Source organism: Aythya ferina (genome assembly GCF_964211825.1).
Source record: "Aythya ferina genome assembly, chromosome: 2".
NCBI lineage: Eukaryota > Metazoa > Chordata > Aves > Anseriformes > Anatidae > Aythya > Aythya ferina.
Genome location: NC_140297.1, coordinates 116,700,411 through 116,722,180, shown reverse-complemented (window position 1 = coordinate 116,722,180; position 21,770 = coordinate 116,700,411). Strand labels below are relative to the sequence as shown.

Genomic DNA, 21,770 nt, shown 5'->3' with positions numbered 1-21,770 from the left:
CCGGAGAGGCACGCAGACCCATGGCAGCTCCCAGTAGCACTGGGCTTGTCCCAGCCCACTGAAACACCTGGGCAGAGCTCAGGGCACGTTACACCTGCACTGTGTCCCCAGGCGTCACTCAGTCAAGTGAGGACTGCAGCCCTGCGTCAGATGTGCAGCGGGTTGGACGTTTGGGGTGACAGCTAGGGAAAAAGAGTGCTCAGCAAAAACACACTGGCAGGTTGCTTCCCTTGTCAGCATGATGCTAGCTTGGGCAAAAATGGAAATTCACAGGAATAATTATCAAAGCCTGTAGTTACTGCTGATGTGATGAGTAATATAGAGAAGATGATCATATCCCCTTGGCCAGCATATGAAATTTCAGTGCTTCTACAAATGCCAAATTGGTAACATTGTTACTTTTTTTTTTTTTTTTTAGCGGCCTTTTGGATTGTGCATGTAATACACAAATGTGTGATTTTTATTTTATTTTATTTTATTTTATTTTATTTTATTTTATTTTATTTTATTTTATTTTATTTTATTTTATTTTATTTTATTTTATTTTATTTTATTTTATTGCCTTGGTAGGTGTAATGTGAAAGCCCATCAAATTCTTTGGGCTTTTCTTCTTCCGAAGAAAATGGAATGTGTCTTCAATTTATTGTTGATAATAAAAACAGCTGACAAAAACCTATGTTTTTCTAAATAGGTAATGAATTGAAAAACAAGTTCACAAATGCTGTCCTTTGTGTAGCCTTTACATTGCTTTGTACACTGTTTTATGGTGTAGTTAATACTAAAACTTAGCCATTTAGAGTAGATAGTTCTTTGATCTATATTACCATTTCAAGTCTTTTGTTGTTGTTGTATGAGACTGTATTTGCTTCAGAAAACTTGTCAGCTGCTTTCTATTTAACATATGTCTACTGCCAGGTATTGAAAAGATAAACATGTTTGTATAAAATTGATTTTAGTATTTATCTGGTTACCATCCAATACTATCTCAGTCCTTATCTGTTGTTTGTTTATTTTTTGTCAGCCTCTAATTGCAGTTATTTCTTGTCTCAGTCTCATGGGACAGTTCTGAGGCTCAGGATGCTCTCTCTTTCAGCTCCAATCACACTATTCAACAAAAGATTTTACTCCAAATATTGCAGCACATTCTCTATAATCTGAAGCCAAAAATGGCTGATGTCACAAACATGACTAAAGAAGACTCTCAAGGTATGATTGATCTTAGGAGATAATAAACTGTCAAAATATTGTATGATGAATTTAGAATTCCATTCAATTACTAGGAAAAAAAAAAAAAAAAAAAGTTTTATTTCTACCTAAGAAGATATCTCAGGAAAGAGTTAATTACTAAGACTTCAGTAACACAATTTACATGAGAAATATTAGCTATTTTTCTCTTTATTACAGTTAGTCACCTTAATGCATAATAAACAATTTTGAGCCAAGAAGGACACTGTCATTCACACATACTATATAAGTATGATCTTGTAATATGTCATTTTCTGTATTAGTCATTTAGACAGGAAATTCTTTGGAAAATAAAAAGAAAGATGTCTTCAGGACAATTGAACTCCACTTGCAGTCCTTCAAAATGTTTTGATTGACAGACAAGTACTGCAGCTCAGTCAAAATGATCATCAAAATTAAACACTCTAGCTTCTGTAGTCATTTTTCCCTGTGGAAAGTAAGCAGAAAAATAATTATTGTCATAAAGACTTATACATATAATTGCTACTTCTCATTTTATAAATGACTGTAAAAGGAAAGATGTGGTAGGGAGTAATGAAATAGATAGTAACTACTTAATGACACCTCCTGCGAACAACTGTAAGCACAGTGGGCCTTGTTTACTCATCAATTACATCTTTTTACATATGAATAATGCTATTGATTTTTTTTTTTTTTTGAAACAGCTCTTAATAGCATTGATGGTAATGAAGAGAATTGAGAAACAAGCCAACTCACTATTCTTCAAAAATATTAATATGCATAATGAAACACTTTGGATTGCATACTGATTAAGTAGAAAGTAACTTGTCATGACTATTTTTCTGGCATTTTCTTGGACTGCTTTATTCAGTCAAAGCCAAGCAACAGGTAGTATCTTGCTGTCTACTTAAAGTCTGTATGCCATAAAGTTATGCAAAATCTCTGCAGTTCTCTAGAACTTGATGATAGACTTCATAATTTACCGTATTTACAACATACATGTATAAAACCACATCAAACCTAATGAAGACAACTTGCCCTGGTCACTGTTTATGTTTTTCTAATGTGTGTATCACTTTCCTGATAACAATTCCTTCAAAAATCATATAAAGTACAACTCAGATCTGAAACACTCGATTGCCTTTTGTTCAATAAAATGAAATCCAGGAGGAATGATTTAGCAAAGCAAATCTACCTCCAGCTAGTTTTGCCCACCCTTATCTCCTTTTTTTTTTTGCAAAGAGACAGATGAAAATAATACTCTGTAAATGAACATTGAACAGTAAATGTATTTCACCTTCAGAAATCTGTATTAACTGAAAGCTTTCTTACCAGTTTAGGCTTCCCTTTCCTTTTTTTTTTTTCTTCTTTTTTTTTTTCCACACACACAAGTGATTCAACAAGATTGTGTGTGTGATTTCCACACACACAAGTAGTCCATTCAACCCACATCAACACATACAAGCACAAAATGCAAGTTCAATTTTATTACTAGAAAACTTGTCTCTATGGGAACAAATTCTGTTCAGTGTAACAACAGTAAGTTTAGCTTTAATGTTATTCACCAGTGTATGTAGGCTTTAAATTTTAAAGGAGCAAGTAATTCCACCTGTATGAGTTATGTCAAAAATACACTGCTTCTGGATAAAAATACTTAGCTTCACAAATATGAGACATAACCAGGCAACAAATATGCAAAGTAAGCTGTAAGTTTTTGAAGATCACAAGCTGAATTGGATCCAAGGATTTCAACTACTGAAGAAAATAAAAATAGGAACAACAAAAATATTATCCTGATAACCCTGATTTACAAAGAGAAGCACTGTCTGTAATATGTACAACACAACTTTCTGACCTCCTAATCTCTGATAAGGCTTCATTTCATGTGGTCATTGAAAAGATGCCTATAGGTGATCATCCTACAAGAATGATCAAAGACCTGAGAAACTTGGCCTATGATAACAGTTTGAAAGAACTGGTATTGCTTTGCCTGAAGGATAAGAGACAAGGAAAGACACCATAACATTCCAAGGTGCCGCAGGAAGAAGTTGAAGTCTAACTTGAAGTTGAAGTCAAAGTATAAGAGGAGGAAAGTACTTTCAAAAAAAAAAAAAAAAAAAGGTGGGAGAATCTCTATAGAAAAGTAAAGTGGTCTGTGACAAAACAGACCCTTTTCCATTCCACTTATGAGCTTCTCCCAGTCCCTCAGCATGTGTGGTGTGCCTGCCTTGCTTTCCTTCCTTACCTTTACCCTCCTGAACCACCTCTCCCATCCCTTCTGGGGAGGCAGAGCTCCCTAAGAGCACCACTGGCCTCTCTGTGGTCTCCTCCACACAGGAACAGTCCAAACCACCATGGCCCTTCCTACCACTAGTCCCTTCCTTTACATCACCCTGAATTAAGGATATATTTTCAAAAAGCCTTGAATTGGCTCTCTGTGAAGGTCCTGGAGGACTTAACTAGTGAAATTGCTTTACTCATAGGACACCATAACTTGCTACTGTGTTTTTGGGGAAGCCTAAAGCATTATAGAAACATTAACTACTTTACCACTCACAACAGCATTTTAAATACAGTTATATGGTCAGTTTGGTTTTTAGAGGGAAAACAGATCGTGGGAACTGGTGCATCTTACCACACTTCTTCAATCACAGAAGCAATGAAAATTGAGGAAGAGAATAAAAGGTGGGAACTCCGGGACTTTGAGCCTCAGGTTCTAAAATCCTAATAGTAAATTCATCTGTCTAGGGAAAATAAATAGATAGATAGATAGATAGACAGACAGACAGACAGATATATTTAGCAGATTTACTCTCAGTAGTCTATATCTTCATGAATCTGAAAACTGGTCTGAAATGTTTACGAAGAAGAGACTTACTTCAAGTTCCTGTACATTTGGACTGACTGATTTCAGTGACAATTTTTTTCTCTCATTTCTAACTAAGCTTAGATTACCTGTTCATAATAAATTACTTTGTCCCTACTGAAACACAGTTTCATTCTCTACATCATAAAATCATTACTCATTTTTTAAAGAATCAAAACCAGACCCCACATTTATCTGTTATCAAATGCTTGTTAAACTATTCCACATTTTATGAGATTCATAAACTTTAAGAATATTTTCTCTTACCTATGAATATAAGATTAAATGTGATATCATTTTTAAATTTTGTTTTCTTTTAATCAGGCTAAATTACTGAACTACATCATATTTGAATCCTTTTTTTAGCTTTCAGAGAGATATATAGTGACTAGAAAACAAAAATGTGAGAAACGTATTTGTTTGTTTGTTTGTTTTGTTTGAGTTTGCTTGATTGCTTAGTAGATGCAAGAATCAATATTACTCCACATTTTGAATAAATCACACATTTCAGTCATGAATGCAACTATCTATACTTTGAACTTGAATTGCTATGCTGTACAAAATGAAACTTCCTCTGACAAAACTCTTCATTCTTCATTCTATATATGTATACATATTTTTATTTTTTTTAAGTGACAATGATTGCTCCTCTTGCAAAGTGAAAGAACTAAAGCGGAAGAAATATTTACATCCTGAAGATGATGGACTGGAGATAAAATTTCATCAAACCCTTCATACATTGGTTATTGGATACAGTGGTAATACTGAAATGATTAAATGGTGTTGAGTTAATCCACAGTACTGTGTAGAACAAGACAAATATTGTTAGCCTTTCACAGTTTCTTCATAGAATTTGGAGTAGTCACTGTTATCATCAGAAACTGATTAATAAGATATTTATATCTAGCTGCCTAGTTTAAATGCTGTGTTTTGTTGTTGTTGTTGTTGTTGATGTTTGTTTGTTTGTTTGTTTTGTTTTGTTTCTGTCTTTTCTTTATAACTCAGAATGTATTCATGTAATGAATTTGTCCTAAATTTCTCTCAGTGTAGATAGCCTCCTGATTAATGCAAATTGAAATGAAAGCAGAAGCACAAATAAAATTTTATCTGCATTTAAATTAGGGAATTAATGGTTTTCATAATTTATTTTTTTAAACTACATTTATCTATCCAAATCCAATAGAGTAGGTGGATAAGAGTATAAATATTTTAATGGGACAGTATTTTCAAACATGTCTCTTGATTCATTTCTGTATCACAAAGTACCTTACAGGGATTTCTCATTTTCTGTTGAACATAGAAATTAGCACTTACCATTGTAAAATTATTATTATTGCATGTAATTTTGAAACCAGAGCCATATTCAATGAGTTGTCACATTCAAGCTTTTTAGCACAACTTTCACATTCTTTATATAAATAAAAATAATCATTTATGAAAATGCAAACTTTTGGGTTTTTGGGTTTTTTTGGGGTTTTGTGTCTTTGCCATACGTTTCAAATAAATTCTTGTATAAAATATGGCAATTTAGAAATAATTATCTTTGGGTTTTGAGAAGACAAAAACATTGTACATTAACAACAAATGTTTCTTACTGTGAAAAGATACTAAAATAAAAATTATCATTCCACAGGTTTTCCAGCTGAACACATTCCATTTCCACCTTCATTCACACTCTTTCTTAAATTTGCACATCAAAAAGAAAGAAAAATGCTGTTACACCTGAGGTGTAATACTGCCACAACAAAAGTGGTGGTCAAATAAATAAATAAATAAATAAATAAATGCAATTTTTGAAAACTTCTGCTGCAGCCTTTTTGCAGGATCTAGAAGGAATCTTTGGTGAAGATGTGGCATGCATATATTTACACCATCAATTTACACATCATTGCTTGCCCTTGAAACTAACTCTTCAAACAGATACGTGTCTCAGGTTCCTATCAAGGCAGAGTGGTTGATGCCTGATAAAAACAAACAAACAAACAAACAAACAAACAAAAAACACTCTGGCTTGAGCAAGAAGTTAAATTGGGCTTTCTTGGATTTGTGGTGTAGCTCTGGGTGAAACACAAGCCCTCTGTGCCATAATTAATTTACCGGCATGCTACCTTCCAATATTATAGCAAGCCAACCTAATACTGCATCTGGAGTGTGCAATTCTTTTATGTTGTATTTCAAGCAGTTCAAAGCAAAGTCTTATTTTATGTACCTGTGTGTAATTATAAAACTGGGATCCTCATATGTTAAAAGCAGATAAAATCTGTGTGGTACACAAGGATATTACAAAGGGTTTTTCTTTGTTTTTCTTTTTTCTTCTTCTTCTTCTTTTTCTTTTTTATTTTCCTCTCTCTCTCTCTCTCTCTCTCTCTCTCTCTTTTTTTTTTTTTTTTTCTCCCAATAATTAACTTTTTGTTTACTATATTATCTAGAATAGGGACTGCGTAAGATGGTGACTGGCTAACAAAGAGTTACAATAGTATTCATGATATTTACATTTTTTCCCTTATTTTAATAACTTTAAAGTTATGATACACTGACGTCATAATACTGTATTATAAGATTTGTTTTTAAAATAATTAAAGAAATAATTAATTGTATTTCTGATATGAGGATAAACATCTTTCATAAGATGAAATGTTTTTCTTATGGCATATACTCATTTTTAGGAAATTTTCTGGAAACTTCAAAATTTTAAGCAAATTTAAAGGAAAATTACATAATAAAACATATATATATATTTATTTCAGATGGAACATGGCTTAAAGGATAGCAAAAGAATTGGGACATCTTTTCCTGGAGAGATTCTGAAAAATTAAGAAAATATTTGGTATGCTTTTCTATGTCAACTACACAGTTGCTAATAGCACTGAAGGAAGTGATTAGATTCAGTCATCAGTTCAACAGTCATCAGATATGGACAGTAAATAAAATGTAAAAACAAGTAATAAATTAGGTTTTCTCACATTCTGAATCATGTCTGGACCATTTTATCTGTGCTTTAATGGAAGAATATTTAATCACAGTCTTAACACAAAAATTTGCATAGTCATCAAGTCAGTAGCAAAACATTTAATAACAGTTTTTGAATATCCATCCTCTTCATATAAAGATCATGAATGATGTAAATTTTGATATCCATAAAGGATTTTATTACTTCAGAAACTTTTTCATCAGGAGGAAATTTCTCATTAAAATAAGATTTATAGAATAGATGTCAGCCTGTTGATCAGGGTCATCTCTACAAAAATTGGATCAGTCACAGAGCTGGGCTTGGTGACCAGTAAATTTTTAATTATTTTTACAATGTGGACCAGGTCTGATAGGTTAGAAGGATGTGAAAAAAAATAGTAAAGGAAACATTCAACCTTTGTTTCTAAACACCAAGGTAACTGACAGCCAATCCTTGAGATTTGTTGATGTGGGAAACTGTGTGAGATACAGCTGAATAAATGTGTGTTTACTACACAGACACAAAATGTTTGAGCTTAGACTTTTTTTATAGTCAGCAGAGATCTGGCCAGCAGTTGATGCATGTGTCTTATCCTAAACTAGATGCCTACATTTGGTCAGATTAATTTTGCCCTGTGTGGCACTGATCATGTTTACTGTACTTCCATTGAATACAAATGGTGACTAGGTGACACTAGCTCACCTGTGTGACTATCTCAGGTGCAGATATCTACATCACAGACACCAAAAGATGGATAAATTAATATTGGCCTGTGTGATATTGTAAATAGAGTTTTTGTGAGATTCATTCATATGTTACACAAATATAATTAAAGAGCCTGAGCAAGGAATAGTATAAAATAGACAACCATTTAGGTTGCTTTCTTGAAAACCTTTGGGACATATCTTTCTTCTTAATTATTCTTATTTATTTGAGCAGAAGGTGATACATATTCTTAATTATTTCTTCTTAATTATTCAAAGAAACAACTGAAATCACAATACATTCTTGCAAACTGCATTGATTACAGGGCTACTGTAATCCATATTCAATATGAATGATTATTAAAACTTTGGATCCTCTTTTCATTCCAGTGCAGTGCAGGATTTATTTGAAAAATCTCTGATAATTCAAAGAGATGGAAAAAATCTTCTGCTCATTGCAGTTCCACAACATTTTTTTTTTACCACAGCTGTGCCTCTAAGGCATGTTTGAACATCTAACCCTTCTGATCCATCTGGGAGAATATATAAACAGAGCCAGAGTAATTTAACAGGGGAGTTGCTTTCCATTACACATTCATAGAGTTTTTGTTATCTGCTTAACATGGCACACCCTTATCTGGTCCCTTGGCACTTCACTTGAACCAGCCTTAAATTGCCATAGAATTTCTTAGCCTTAGACTATAAAGGCTAAATTCAGAGATGATCTGTCAGATGTACAGGGAATCCACCATGAATCTTGAGTGGTTTACCCTGGCAAATTAGGTAAATTTAGATTACCTCTAGTGTTATTTCATCTCACAACTACAGTTGTTTCAAATTTACATAAAATTTAATTCCTGAAGGTGGCAGTAGCATAAGCAAATCTATATATACCCTTCAGTGCATGCAGAAATCTAGAATATGACCATGCAATTATGTGTTAATTTAATAGTAGTGCCTATGAACATGTATAGCTGAGAGTAAATTCTGTGCTAACATTAGGTTAGAGAGGTTTGTGCTGAGTACTTTCAGTGTGTTTCCCCTGAGCTGTAAAACATAACAAGTACATCCTTTCCCTTTGATGCCTTTTAGCAGTTCATACTACTGTTCTTCATGATTTATCATATGTATTGCATACCAGAAATAGTGATTTTTTTAACATTCCTGGTCTGTTTCTTTGTTTCACAAAGGTCATTTTACATAAAACACGCATAGAAAAAGGAGTCACAATACCTCTTCAAAATGTAAAATGAAATCTGTAGGGAGTCCCCATTTGTCTGAAAGTGGTTTTATTTGACTTTATTATTCATAGTTGCTAGCTGTGTCGGCGTAGGCTGGCTGGTTAGATAACAATGTGGGGAATAAGTTTCACCTACCCATGTCCCTATATGTACAGAGGCATGAATCACCCTTTTCTACATAAGCAATTTTTTAAAAAAAAATAAATAAATTTTAAAAATGCCTTTGATAGCAAACACTTGAGATTGTATTGAAATCGGGGGAAAAATCCATTAAGCTCAATGATTATGTGAGAATCTTTTGATTTAAGTAGACTGAAAAGTGAAAAAAAAAAAAAAAGCAGAGAAGAGGTACAGTCGACTCTTGCAAAGACCCTAGGACAGTCAGAAAGAGTCTCACTCTGCACCCGGAGGAATGTAAACTTGACTCCATCCCCACCTCCTTGGAAAAAGCAAGCTCTTCAGTGAGGGTAAGTCCAGCCTTTCACATTTGAGTAAAGCAGGGCAAACCACCCCATGCAATGTGGCATTGCCACAGAGAGGTAAAGCAGTATGCAGGCATGTTCCCTGGTGCTTCCTCCTGGAAGAAAGAATTTGCATCATTTCTTAATAATGGCTACACCTGAATGTTGCAAACTAGCCCTCAGTTCTTCCTTGCCATTATCTAGAGCACACAGCTCATTTTCTGGTTTAACAGGACTCCTTCCCTGCTGTAGCACAGGCCTCTTGTTGTGAGGCCCCTGGAGCAGAAGCCTTCAGGTCCATGATATGATGAGGGACCCCATGCCCTCTGCCTCTCCCACATCCTGCTCTCTTGGGGCACCCAGGAACTGGCTGGCTCCACAAAACACACAGTTTTTAATTAGAAAAAGGAGACAATATATCTTAAAATGTTGAAATAGCATGAATAATACTTACCTGCTTGTCACATGGTCTCCACATCGAAATCCTTTGGAGGGTTTAGCCCTGTCTTGCTCAGCTTTACATCTGTCAGTGATCAGACGGGTGGCGTGCTTTTTCCCTCATGGCAGAACCCAGATTCTCTGCATTTTCACATCCTTCGTCTTCTAATGCTTCCCAAACCTGACTGAACTAGTCTAAGCAAGTCCCACAGGGCAATACTTCAAAAGACTTTTTTCTCCTTCATTTTAGCATTACAATTTACCCTCATTATTTTCAGTTCCTACAGCAAGCATTCCCTGGTTTAACAGATAAGATGGGAAGACTTTAGCTAGCTCTGTAAAAATGTGTATGTAACCTCAGTAAAGTCAGGATTGTTACTGAATCTTATACGCTGCTGTAGCATCTGCAAAATTAGCATAATTGAAATGAAACAGTTAAAATGCTAACAGCCTGTCATTTTTATTGGGGAGTTCCTGATGCAGCTTCTTTAGAATTTCACTTTAAAAAAAAAAAAAAATCTGGCTCAAATGCAAATATTAGAGGTCTACTGAATTGCCTGTGGTTCCAATACCTCCAAGGCAGAATTAACTCATCTCTAGTGTGGTTACACTATAGCCGGTATTACAGCTGGGGGATTGTTTTCACCAGAGCCACTTTGCACTCCAGAGATGCTTGTAGACATAGAAAATAGGACATGTGTCGCAGTGTATCACAAAGAAAACTGGGGTGGCTAAGCAGTATTGCTTCAGCTAATGGCACACATTACTTACCTGTCATTCTGAATAATCATCAGCATAAAAAAATATAATTATTATACTTAGAAATATATATAAAATGAAGGGAAAAATTTGAATGAAGTGGAAATGAGGCCTATGACCCTCTAGTTTCTCTAAAATAAACTCAGACTTTTAGAAGAGCCCTGGGTGCATCAGCTGTCTAAATGGGACTGTGCCCATCTGAGGCAGGCTCCCCCAAGCCTCTTCTGAAGTACAGCTCTTCCTAAGCACCCCTCTTGCAGTGGCACTTTGTCTTCTGCTACTGTAGCCGCTCATCTCTGGTGACAGTCAAACCACAAAGGTGGGAATACCAGATCCCTATACCTCCTTCTTTCTTTCTTTCTTTTTTTTTTTTTTCTCTAAGAACCCATTTTCTCTTAAAAGCAATACTTTCAGAAATCTTTTTTCACAATTTCTACCTCTAGATTTCATCTGGGCTATGACTATAAGCCATAATTGCTTTGTCATTCAGATCTAGCTGAATGATAATAAAATAAAAAAATAAAAATAATAAATAAATGCTTTGACTAATTACTTGCTGTACAAAAGCTTTTCCAAAGGTTTATACTGATCCTTGTATTTTTAATTTAATTTAATGCTTTGCCTTTTTTGACATGACAGATAAATGCATATCACATATTTTGGTGAATGGAAATGAATCTGCATTTGGGAGGGAAAAAAAAGTCAATGTAAATTTCACACCTTAGAGCCTTTCCAGCATTGCTAAGTTAAAGATAAAAAGGTAAAAGGTTTTATGAAAATGTAAACAGAAATGTACAAAATCTTTTAGGCATAAATAGAAAGTTTCAGCATTGTATCTCATTGCTGTGCCTCCAAAACAAGTTGTTAATATTTTTCTGACAATCTGAAAGTAGCTGGAATTCATCGCAGAGATTTTCTCCAGTCAAATTATAAACAGCACCTGATGTTCAAAGACATTGGAAGTACAATGCAGTCTTCATATCAAAAATCTTTTTAATGCATGGCTGTGCTTGATGACCTAATGCATGTAAACCCATACTTTCAATTTATAAATATTTCATTTCAGTAACCTACAAAAACTGTGTGCTGTGTGCTACACAGAGGTTCACATGTCCTAAAGCATATTTGTACTTCTGCTCTTATGGACTTTACTCTGACAAAGCCTCCAAATGAAGTATTTCAATCATATCTGAATTTCCAATTATTACATAGATACCAGGCCTTCATGGGAAAACAAGGGCTTCAGAAAAATGGTTTTTAAATCAGGGTGACTTGGCTTGGGAGTTTACTTTGGCTTCTGTCCAAGGAGAAAGATTCAGAAGAGCCAATTACACCTCCACGCCCAGTTAGAAAGTCTGCAGGTATTAAGTTGTTTGTTAAGTAGAGTCATTGCGTTAGTAATTTTAGCAGCGTTTGTTCTTTGTGGAAGACAACAGGCTCTTCCAGATAGTTTCAAAACATGGCAGGGCAAAACTTGATCTTATTGAAGTTTCTACACATGCTTTTGTTTCTCACTTCATAGGTCTCCCCTACTCTTTTCGGCCAAAATTATTGTTACTATATAATTCTTTGTGAAACATCTTTAAAACAAATATTTATTTTATATATTATATTAAAATAATTTATTTTAGGGAAAACAAAAAAACTCACAATGTTCATAGCAGACTCCAAGGCATCATGTGTCTGTCTTCTTATGATCGTTATTATTATATATATATATATATAAAAAAATATGTATATATAAAACTCTTGTGAAAAAGTTATGCTACTTTTTTTTTTTTAAGAACAAGAACAAGAAGAAGAAGAAGAAAAAGAAAAAGAAAAAAAAAAGAGAAAAAAAAAAAAAAAAGAAGAAGAAGAAGAAAGAAAGAGAAACATGCTTGTACAAGATCAGTAAATCAAATAAATGCTCAGAAAAAGCTTCCTTAGACCTCTAAACCAAACATTTTGGGATTACTTAAAGCTGAAGCTCAATTCTGTACAGTGAATGCCTTACTATGTTTGTGTGGTCAGAAAGCAAGGATGGTCAAATGATTATGGTAATAATGTTTAATTTGGTCCTATAGCTAGTGTACTAGGAAAATGCTGTTGGAACTCCAGAATGAGTGAACAAGTCTAGAGCTGTCTACTTTCCTCTGTAATAGCAATGAAACGTCCCAACTGGTGTCACTGAAGTGCAAGGCTTGTTCCAGCTCACAGAGGTATAACTGAGGGTAGAGTTTAGTTCAAAGGCAGCTGTCTATACATGTACCCTACAAGCCCAGCCTGTTCCTCTGGCTCAGTGAGACTGCTCAGATGAGGAGGAAAAGCAGGATTTTGTTTTGCAGAGGGAAACATTGCTCCAATTCTAACCATATTAAAACACAATGCAACCCAGAGGAAGTCTGCTATGCAGGTATATGCAGTCCCTAGCAAGGGTAATCTTTCTAGCAGAGCACTCCAGTGCAATGCACTGCCCTCAATCTCTCATATATTATGGTGTCTGCAGACAGCTGGCATAACCTTGTAACAGATATAGCTGTGGCAACTGGACATGCAGGAATTGCAGGCACAACTCTCTCAGGCTTTCTTTGCCTTGCTTACTGCTGTGAAGTTGCTGTGCAGGCTCCTAGCCCCTCTCGAGGAGCTCAGCTGTCCCTCAGGCTCCATCACTGCTGCTGACACTGACTAGGGCAGTTTGAATTATGCCAGCTCTCAGAGATGACTCAACCTTCTCATGTCCATGTCTCTAAGCATGCTCAAAATCAGCATATTTTGACTCATGTATGTTTCCTAGGCCTAAAAAGGTTCTGCTGCCATTGCTGTGGATTGTGTGATTACTTTCCAAGTTTGACAGAGGTGAATGCCTCTTTGTTGGCTAAATTTGTAATCTGCAAATGATAAGATTTCTTTTGCCTTGTCATAGCTCTGTGGAATTTCTTGTAAATTCAGCCACAGCTTAGACACTAACTTGTTTTGCAAGCTATACAGAAATGGGCTGGTAACATACCCAAATGGAGCATAAGCCTTGAGGCTTCTTTTCCAGCCAGCTTTGAAACGATCATATGTTTAAGGCACTAAAAGGCCTGTGGAGCATGAACCTGATGGAATGTGTGGTATTCATTATCTCTGGAAGTTTACAAGTCCTTCTTGACGAATCAGAGCTACAAAGTGACAAAGTCCTTAACTCCAGTAAGAGATAAAAGAAGCTGCAGAGGAGGAAGAGCCTCTGCAGTTACACAAGTTGCTCAAATTCATGAGTTCACCAAACAAGAAGTTTGGTCCTTCATTTAAAATAGTGTCAGGGATGAACAATTTATTGGTCTTCTTGACTCCAGAATGGTTTATAATAATTGCTGTATAAAAGGACAGTATTTCTCATTTAATGGATAGGTCAAGCACAGAAACCAAAATGTAAGTAGATATCTGATCCTGTGTCAAAGAAGAGTGTAAAGAGAGGGAGCAAGCCACATGTACACTCTAACCGCAGAATCATCCTTCTCTCTTTTTAGGAGTCAGCTTTACTTTTGTGTTAAATGTCCACAAAGATCTACAAATTACTTTGAAGAGAAGACAGGAATGACTAATTGTGGCTAATACAGTTTTATTTGCAAACTATTTAGGAGTTAAGAACGATTTATTGATTTATATATTTAATTTTAACACAGTCAAAATGGCAATGGGATACAGCTCACTGCATATGCTGCTGAAGAATTCATTTAAACATGCAAAAGACAAATTTTAGAGTTGGACCTACCATGCAGCTTGCCTAAGTCATGCAACGTTGTTTCTATAGTCATATGATGTGGAATAACTTTTATAACCGTAGAAATATCTGTGGATTTCTTCAGAGTTATGGAAAGCCACCTCACCGTAGGCCTCTAACGGATGTTCTGACTTGTTAAGTGTTGTCATCCTTCACTCCCTCTGTAGTCACTGGGAGGAGATAAGTAAGTCCAACAAGTAATTCAGATTTTGGACGCTCTGATTCATCCTCTAGAGGTGATTTCATCTCTGCTGACTTAACAAGGAGGATGTGCTCCAGTTTGATTTTCCAGAGTTGGGTGCATAAAGCTAAGTGAACTAAATATTACTTCAGACTAGCCAGGGGGATTCTAGTGCATTTCTCCCTCTTTGTTTTCTCTTTTCTTCTGGAAACCAAATTACATGGGATTTGTATTCAAAATACCTTTATTCCTTTCCACAAATGAGATAGATCCGTGCAGACACAGGCTGGGGATGATATCGTTTTCTCGTAGGAGAGAGACAATAAGGATTTTTTTATTGTTATTTTCAATGGCACCAAGACTTTACCCCAAAGATTTGGGGAATGGTTGGAGCCAGCTAGCCTCTTTTCTCTTAGCCATAAATCTCGTGCTTCTAAGATTGTATTTTCCAGCCTTGATGGTGGACCTAGTTTAGATGGTGGAAGGAGAGAAAAACCCTCTTCCACCTCAGGTGCATTTGTTGTCTTTCTGGGTACTTCCTTCAGGGAGAAATATGTTCTTCTAGGGATTGCTCTCATGATGAAATTTTGCACAATGAGGAAAGTAGAAGGAGAGCAAAGCAGACTGTGGCCTGGCATGTGTGGGAATTACAGAACGTAGAAAAGAAATGGCATGGGTCTGTTTGAATACACAGACTAATGTCCCTTCATCAATCACTCTAACGAAGACAAAAAGTTGCTATGAGTTTTTGAATGATTATTGCCCACATCTCACATTCTGCCTTCTCAAAGTCTGCTGTTGATATAATGTAATCAGCCATAAATATATTTAATTGCAGTTAGATGCAAAGAGAAGGAAAACAGGGTGCTCTTGATTAAAAGATGGAGACTGCTTAAGTAATCAGAGTCTGATGAAAAGGTTTTGCAGCTGGCGATGACTTTTTCTAGGAAGAAAAGAGAGTTGAAATTAAAAGAAAAAAAGAAAGATTAAAAAAAATAGCTGTTGGAATGGCTGCTGATACCACTTATAATAGGGAGCAGAGAGGTCCACAGGTATTTTTGTGTGCCATAATTGCACGTATGAGGGGGAGATGTTGACATTAGCAGGCTCTTTAACTTCAGTAAAAAAGAAAAAGTCAAAGCAAGACTAAGAATCTGAAATCTGTATTCTAGAGAAATATGAGCTGTAAGCACTGTGCAAATTTTTCGTGTGGAAGTGTAACAAATATTAAGTGATGGGATCTCTGCTTACAAAAGCTTATGTTAAGACCACACATATCTCTGAATCATGTACACCAGGTGTATTTTCTGAAGTATGTACTCTGTTTCTAATCCATGGTAAATGAAATTATTATAATGGTCCCCTCTAGCCTTAAAATACATTAACCACTTGCTCTAGTGTAGCAACCTAAAACAGCGGGCTGAGGGAAGAAGGAGTTTATTATACCAGCTGTTGCCGCTTGTTCTTAAAACCACACCTCAAAGGAAAGGTGCTTGAGAGGAAATTGGTGCAGTAGGTTAATGAAAGGCAACAGTGACCAATACAAATAGAGGATTCAACTACCCTACTATGTGTACTCATACTATTTGCACCAGCAGTGGCAGGATGAGCAGTAGAAGGAAAATCTGGGAAATCACAGCTGAGGACAAAACCCAGGGTTCTTCCATTGGAGCTAGCGTATTGCCATTGCTAGTATTGCCATTCTTGTAGGACACAGGAAAATATATCAAACAGAAAAGCTTGTACAAATCAAACACAAAGCTTATACACTACAAAATACTTATCTGTGGATACTGCAAACTTTTCTGTATCTCCTCCTCATATATAAAAACTAGTTGAACCTGCCGTGTGTACATATCAAAGAAAAATAATCAAATCTGAAGACATTTTCAATTTATAGCAGAACCTACTTGAGAATGTTAATTTTCTTCCAGAAAAATTAAAATTTCAAGTTTATGACAACAATATATCCATAGATTTATAGTGGTCAACAGCAAAAAAGATCAGAAATAGTTATTTTTTTCTACTGAAGGATTGGCATTTTATACACTGTAAATCATGATTGAATTTTAACAGGATTCTTTAAAAAACTGTTTCAGCTCCTAATCTGTGCGTTTTCTGTAAACTGAAAAAACCGTTCACTGGGGAGACTGACAGCCTGCCGTTTTCTTTCATAGCAATTTCTATACCAAACTAGTGGCTGCATCACTGTCTTTCTCAGCAGTTTCCTAAATCAAGTTGTACCAGTAGAGTGAGGTTTCTTTATTACTCTTGTAATTTTTGACATTGTAACATTTTTGACAACTGTTAAGAAGGATATTAGGTTGTTTTAAAAAGTCTATTTCATGCAGAAAGAACCAATACCGCTTATAACATCCAAAGTTCCCCTATTAACTTATAGGTGCCTAGTCCCATTATCTGAAACATTCAGCATCATTTATTTTAATGTTGTTTTTTTCTTTTCTTTTTTTTTTTTTTATTTCTTATAGATTTTTTTTACATTTCTTGTTTTGTCTGTTGTTACTTTCAAGACTGAAATGTTTGAGCTTAGAGGGGTAAAAATATGTATTTATTTTCAAGAAAGTCTTCGTTGCACACTTCACAAAAGTTGAGGGTTTTTTTTTGTTTTCACAGTTTGCTGTTACCCTTATTAATACCATTACTACTAATACAAAACATTTATACAGTGCTGTAATTTTTATAAACAAGGCTAAAAACAAATTCTCTTTCCCAAAGAGGTATGCCATTAATTAACAAAAAGAGAAACTCAGATCACAGTCCAAAGGGGGAGAAGGGGTGGCAAAAGGGAATATCTGTTGTTAGCAGAGTGGCAGAGCAGCATCCCGTGCATTCCTGCCTCACTCCCAGTCGACCTGAAGGCAGTGCTTCACTGCAGCATGCCTATGGCTCATGCACCCTTTAAAGTTAGTTTGGCAGACTTGCACGTCTCAGGTACACAGCTGAAATGGTAGATGAGGCATTCTGACTTGCCAGAGTGCTGCTTATCGCCTTGGATGTGAGGTACAGAAACTGTTTATCAGTTTCCTGAGTGACTGGCTGTTTTCTTAGGTGTGTGCCTGTACTCAGTGCTCTATAAGGCCACACCTCTCCATTCTCACCACTCTCATTCCCTGTGTAATTATATGTGCGTCGTCATACTCTTGAGAAACCAAGGGGAAAACTTGCTAATATCATGACAACTTTTTTTTTTTTTTTTTTTTTTTTTTTAGGTTGAGGCATCAATTTTATATCTAACAATGACTAAGACACTTTGAGTGTTTAATCTTTCCTTCTTCTGACAACATCAGGAGTTATTATTCATTACAGTCAGAAAGTCATAAACTGCCAGTAATGATCATAATAATGAATTTTGTTTTCAAAGCAAACTGATTGAGTGGAATCCAACATTTAAAAACTTATAATTGTTCTTAACATCTGTCTTTTCCTTGGCTTCACTTTCTCACCCTATATGTATGAAGAAACCCAAATGGTTTTAAAGCAATTTTGAAACCCAGAGAGGGCAATCATTGTTCAGTGTTTTTTTGTTGTTGTTGCTGTTTTGTTTGTTTGTTTTTAGTTTAGAATGAGAGTCACTGTTCTCTCCAGGTCCAGGTTCAGTACATCCCTTGCTGAGAAGTATCCTAGCTAACTGAACTGATGTATGGAGTGTGAGGAATGATGGGGGAATGACCTCATGTGAATTCAGTGAAATAGTAAACAATTTAATGTTGTCTGATGTTACACAGGTGTCTCACTCATTGTTTGGCAGGTGCAAGCTGTTTATGCATTCTTATTATATTCACTAATTTGTGAATGTATGTTCATGAATGTATGTTCAAGTGCACTGTCATATATTATGCATGCATTAGATACACCAGATGATCAGGAATAACACCTGAAATAACTTGTGTGTCTTCCACAGCAGCAAGAAAGCCCTCCTAGAGGATACCAGAACAGGAAGCTCAAAGAGACTGTAGAGGTCTGAGGGGTTAAGATCCTAGGGAATAGCATCTGTCAGAGGAGGACCTACACAACATCTGTCCATCTGAAATAAACCTCCAAGAGACCCCTGAGAAACCACAGGGCTCATCACCAGTCCATGCCACTGGGAGTGCATTGCAGGTGCTACTGAAGAAGGGTCAGTTTTAGGTTTGAATGGCTTTAGTATGAACCTCTCTATCCAGAATGCTGTGCAAACAAAATTAGAACAGTATATATCTGCAGGTTTAAAATGGTTTTCTAGAAGCAATTTTCCCACATAAACCACCAGAAAGGGGAAAATAAGAGGAAATAGTAGATAAGGAGAATATATACTTTAGATTTTCTAGTATACTGAGAATGTATGTTCAAGTGACTTAAAGTAAGCATGAAAATGAAGTGTGTCCTTTAGACAAAATACACAGTGATCAAATGGCATCAGTTATTGTCACCCCACTGGCTTCATTAGAGCAAAGCTCCCCCACTGCTATAAGTCTTTATGCAATTTTATGGACAATTCTGTGTTGAAAGGGATGGGTCTTTCCTCTGTTTTCTGTGAGTTTGGAATTCAGAATTACATATAAAGGTGCATTTCCTGTGTAATTTACAAATTTTCACATCAATATTTTTCTGCTCTAAAAATAAAAATGTTAAGGTCTTTAAAGGGGAAAAATGACTGCAGGAAAAAAATATATATATTGTTCCTTGTTGAAGGCTAATCACTGTTTTTGTTATGTAAATGAAAGTCTCTTTAAACATGCAAGAAGACAAGCTGCTCAGAACTGGAAATGAATTAAATATTTGAAAATGACTGAATTTTATCATATAGATATTGTGTCTGATTTGGAACTCTTTTTTTAACCAACTAGTCAACTAGTTCTGACTTTTTATTATTTTTTTTTATTTTGAATCAAGTTGTGATATTGCAAAACTTCAGGAGAACACTTTGGAAAACTTTTACCTCTCAGGACTGAAAGCACTAGGTGACCCCAAGAAAAAAAATGAGATACTGCTGACTGTCTTCAGCAATAGTCAGCAGGGTTTCAGCCACAGAAGGCTCTACTGAATTTCCCTGCACCAGTGGACCTGGGCAAAGCTCTGGTGCTCCACACTGGTGGAGGGATTCTGAGAGCTGCTATGAAAGTAAAGAGATCTCTTCCCCCACAGCTTCCACATGTTTCATACTATGTGTCTCTAAGCAGTAAAAGAGCTTCATGGATCCAGAGTGGCTGGGGGCTTCATGGATCCAAACCCACTGACATCAGGGAAGTAGGCTGTAGAGCTGAGATTTGGATCAGGGCTCAGCTGGGGAGTCCTGTTGCAAAACCTTAGGAAAAGGCTAAGCTTGGAAGCAGCCTATATCAGTACGTCACCTGGAACAGCCATCTTATTTGAAAGAAGGATCTTTCCAGATAGTGCACAAATCCTACTTGTTTCTCACCCATCTCCACAGAACAGAGTGACCCCTGCTGTGGGCACAACTCAGACTCCCCAGTTATCCAGACTGACAGGTAGAAATGTATTTCTGTCATGCTTCAGGGGAGCAGGTTTTCGGTTCCCATCGCATCCATGTGAGCAAAGGAAGTGAGGCGAGAGGAACATCTCATCCAGTCTGAAGAAGTAGCCCATTGTCAGTGAGAGCATTGGAAACTGTGGCTGCTGTGGTAGGTGTTATATGGTAAAACTGAGTACACAAAAAGTAGTTTCAAGAAGCACATTAAAAAAAAAAAAATAACAATTAATTAAAAAAAATAATTAATGCACTAATCACACTGGAGAGCAATAAAAACAGAAAGTTTGTGAGAGGGGCAATGCCTTTCTTCCAAGTTACGGTAACCAAACTAGAAAATTAGTCTCTTGAAATTCAAGAAAAAAAAACAAGATTTATTTTGAAATGCAATACAGACACATGGATAACACAGAACTTTATAACAAACCTAAATCTCTGCATTGTATACACAGTTGGTGGAAATTAATAGACAAATCAGTATGTAAGGAGTATTTAAAAGGAGAAGCTTTAATAAATGCCAAAACTGCTGTTTGCTTGCATGGAATTTCAATTGCACCACGTAATGCTGGTAATTGTTTCCTTCTAATTAGACGTGTAATAGGTACCCAGCCCAGTCTAGATGTTCTTCAGCAACTTGTCTGAGATGTCTGTGAGCCAGATTGCAACAGGAGCTGACACAGGAACGATGGAGCAACACATGCAGTAAGCCTATCCATAATTAAGTGACCACTGCAGTACCTGCCACATCTTCAGTTCCTGCACAGTTTGTAACTCAGGCCTGAATAAACCTCATCTGCCTGACTAAAAGTTCACCACATGAAAGCACCAGGGCAAAAAGCATAAGGTTAAAAGCACATTAAATTTGATGTCCTAAGTAACCAAAAAGAGCCATCTCTGGAGGCTCATTTTTGAATTACCTTGAGCACATGACACATTACTGGCTATGTATATATTTGTGCTGCTTAAGCTAGGCAGGTGATATGAATCTAGGCTTTGGATGAATATAAAGGAAAGCTGATCCAGAAAGCAGGCCTGGTAGGCTAAGGGAAATGGGCTGCATCAGTACCAATAGCAGCACAAGCCAAATTTACTAAATGCTATTTATTCACTGGTGATCCACTTCAGGCTCCATGGGGATTTATTTATTGCATTTTAAATGCATGTAGTCTCCACCATCTGTTATTCTGTGAAGCATTGGCAAGGCCTAGCTAGGGTGACTGTTCCAGGTCTGCTGGTACTGTGTTCAAATGTAACTGTGGCAGCTCAGAAGCTGCAACTGAAAGGATGATTCACATAACTTAGGATTCAGTCTTCATCAATCTGTATTCAGTCCTCTTGTAGAGAACCGTCTTGCTCTTCTTGATTACATGAATCTGGGATACCCACCTCACCTACAGAAGCAGATTTTCTCTCATGGGACCTGTTCCAAAGTTCAGCAAACTCAAAGAGATCCTGTAAATTCAATACTCTGGGTCGGTCATTTTGCAGATGAAAGATGGAATCCAGAATGACTGGGAAGATAAAACTAGCCAATCTTAATTTCCAGCAGCACACTATATTCATCCTTAATGGTGCATAATGGCTGTCATTTACAGGGAAGGTTGAATCTTGATTAAAAGAAAAGTTCAGCTGCCATTCTTAGAAGGTATGCATTTCATTTTGTTGTGTAAGTCCCCATTCAGTAGGATGCCAGTAAGTGACATGGAGAAGATGACTAATGAACGACTACTT

The 21,770-nt window shown here is 36.2% G+C and overlaps 1 long non-coding RNA gene across 1 annotated transcript in view; it reads left to right on the top strand.

Annotated features, from left to right (window-relative positions):
- LOC311432666 overlaps nucleotides 1-19,239 on the top strand; it is a 73,322-nt gene extending 54,083 nt beyond the window's left edge. The window contains exons 3-5 of the long non-coding RNA XR_014690231.1: nucleotides 3,795-3,891; nucleotides 4,706-4,830; nucleotides 18,474-19,239. This is a non-coding gene — a long non-coding RNA (uncharacterized lncRNA). The remainder of the gene's footprint in view (nucleotides 1-3,794; nucleotides 3,892-4,705; nucleotides 4,831-18,473) is intronic.
- Nucleotides 19,240-21,770: the final 2,531 nt, after the last annotated feature.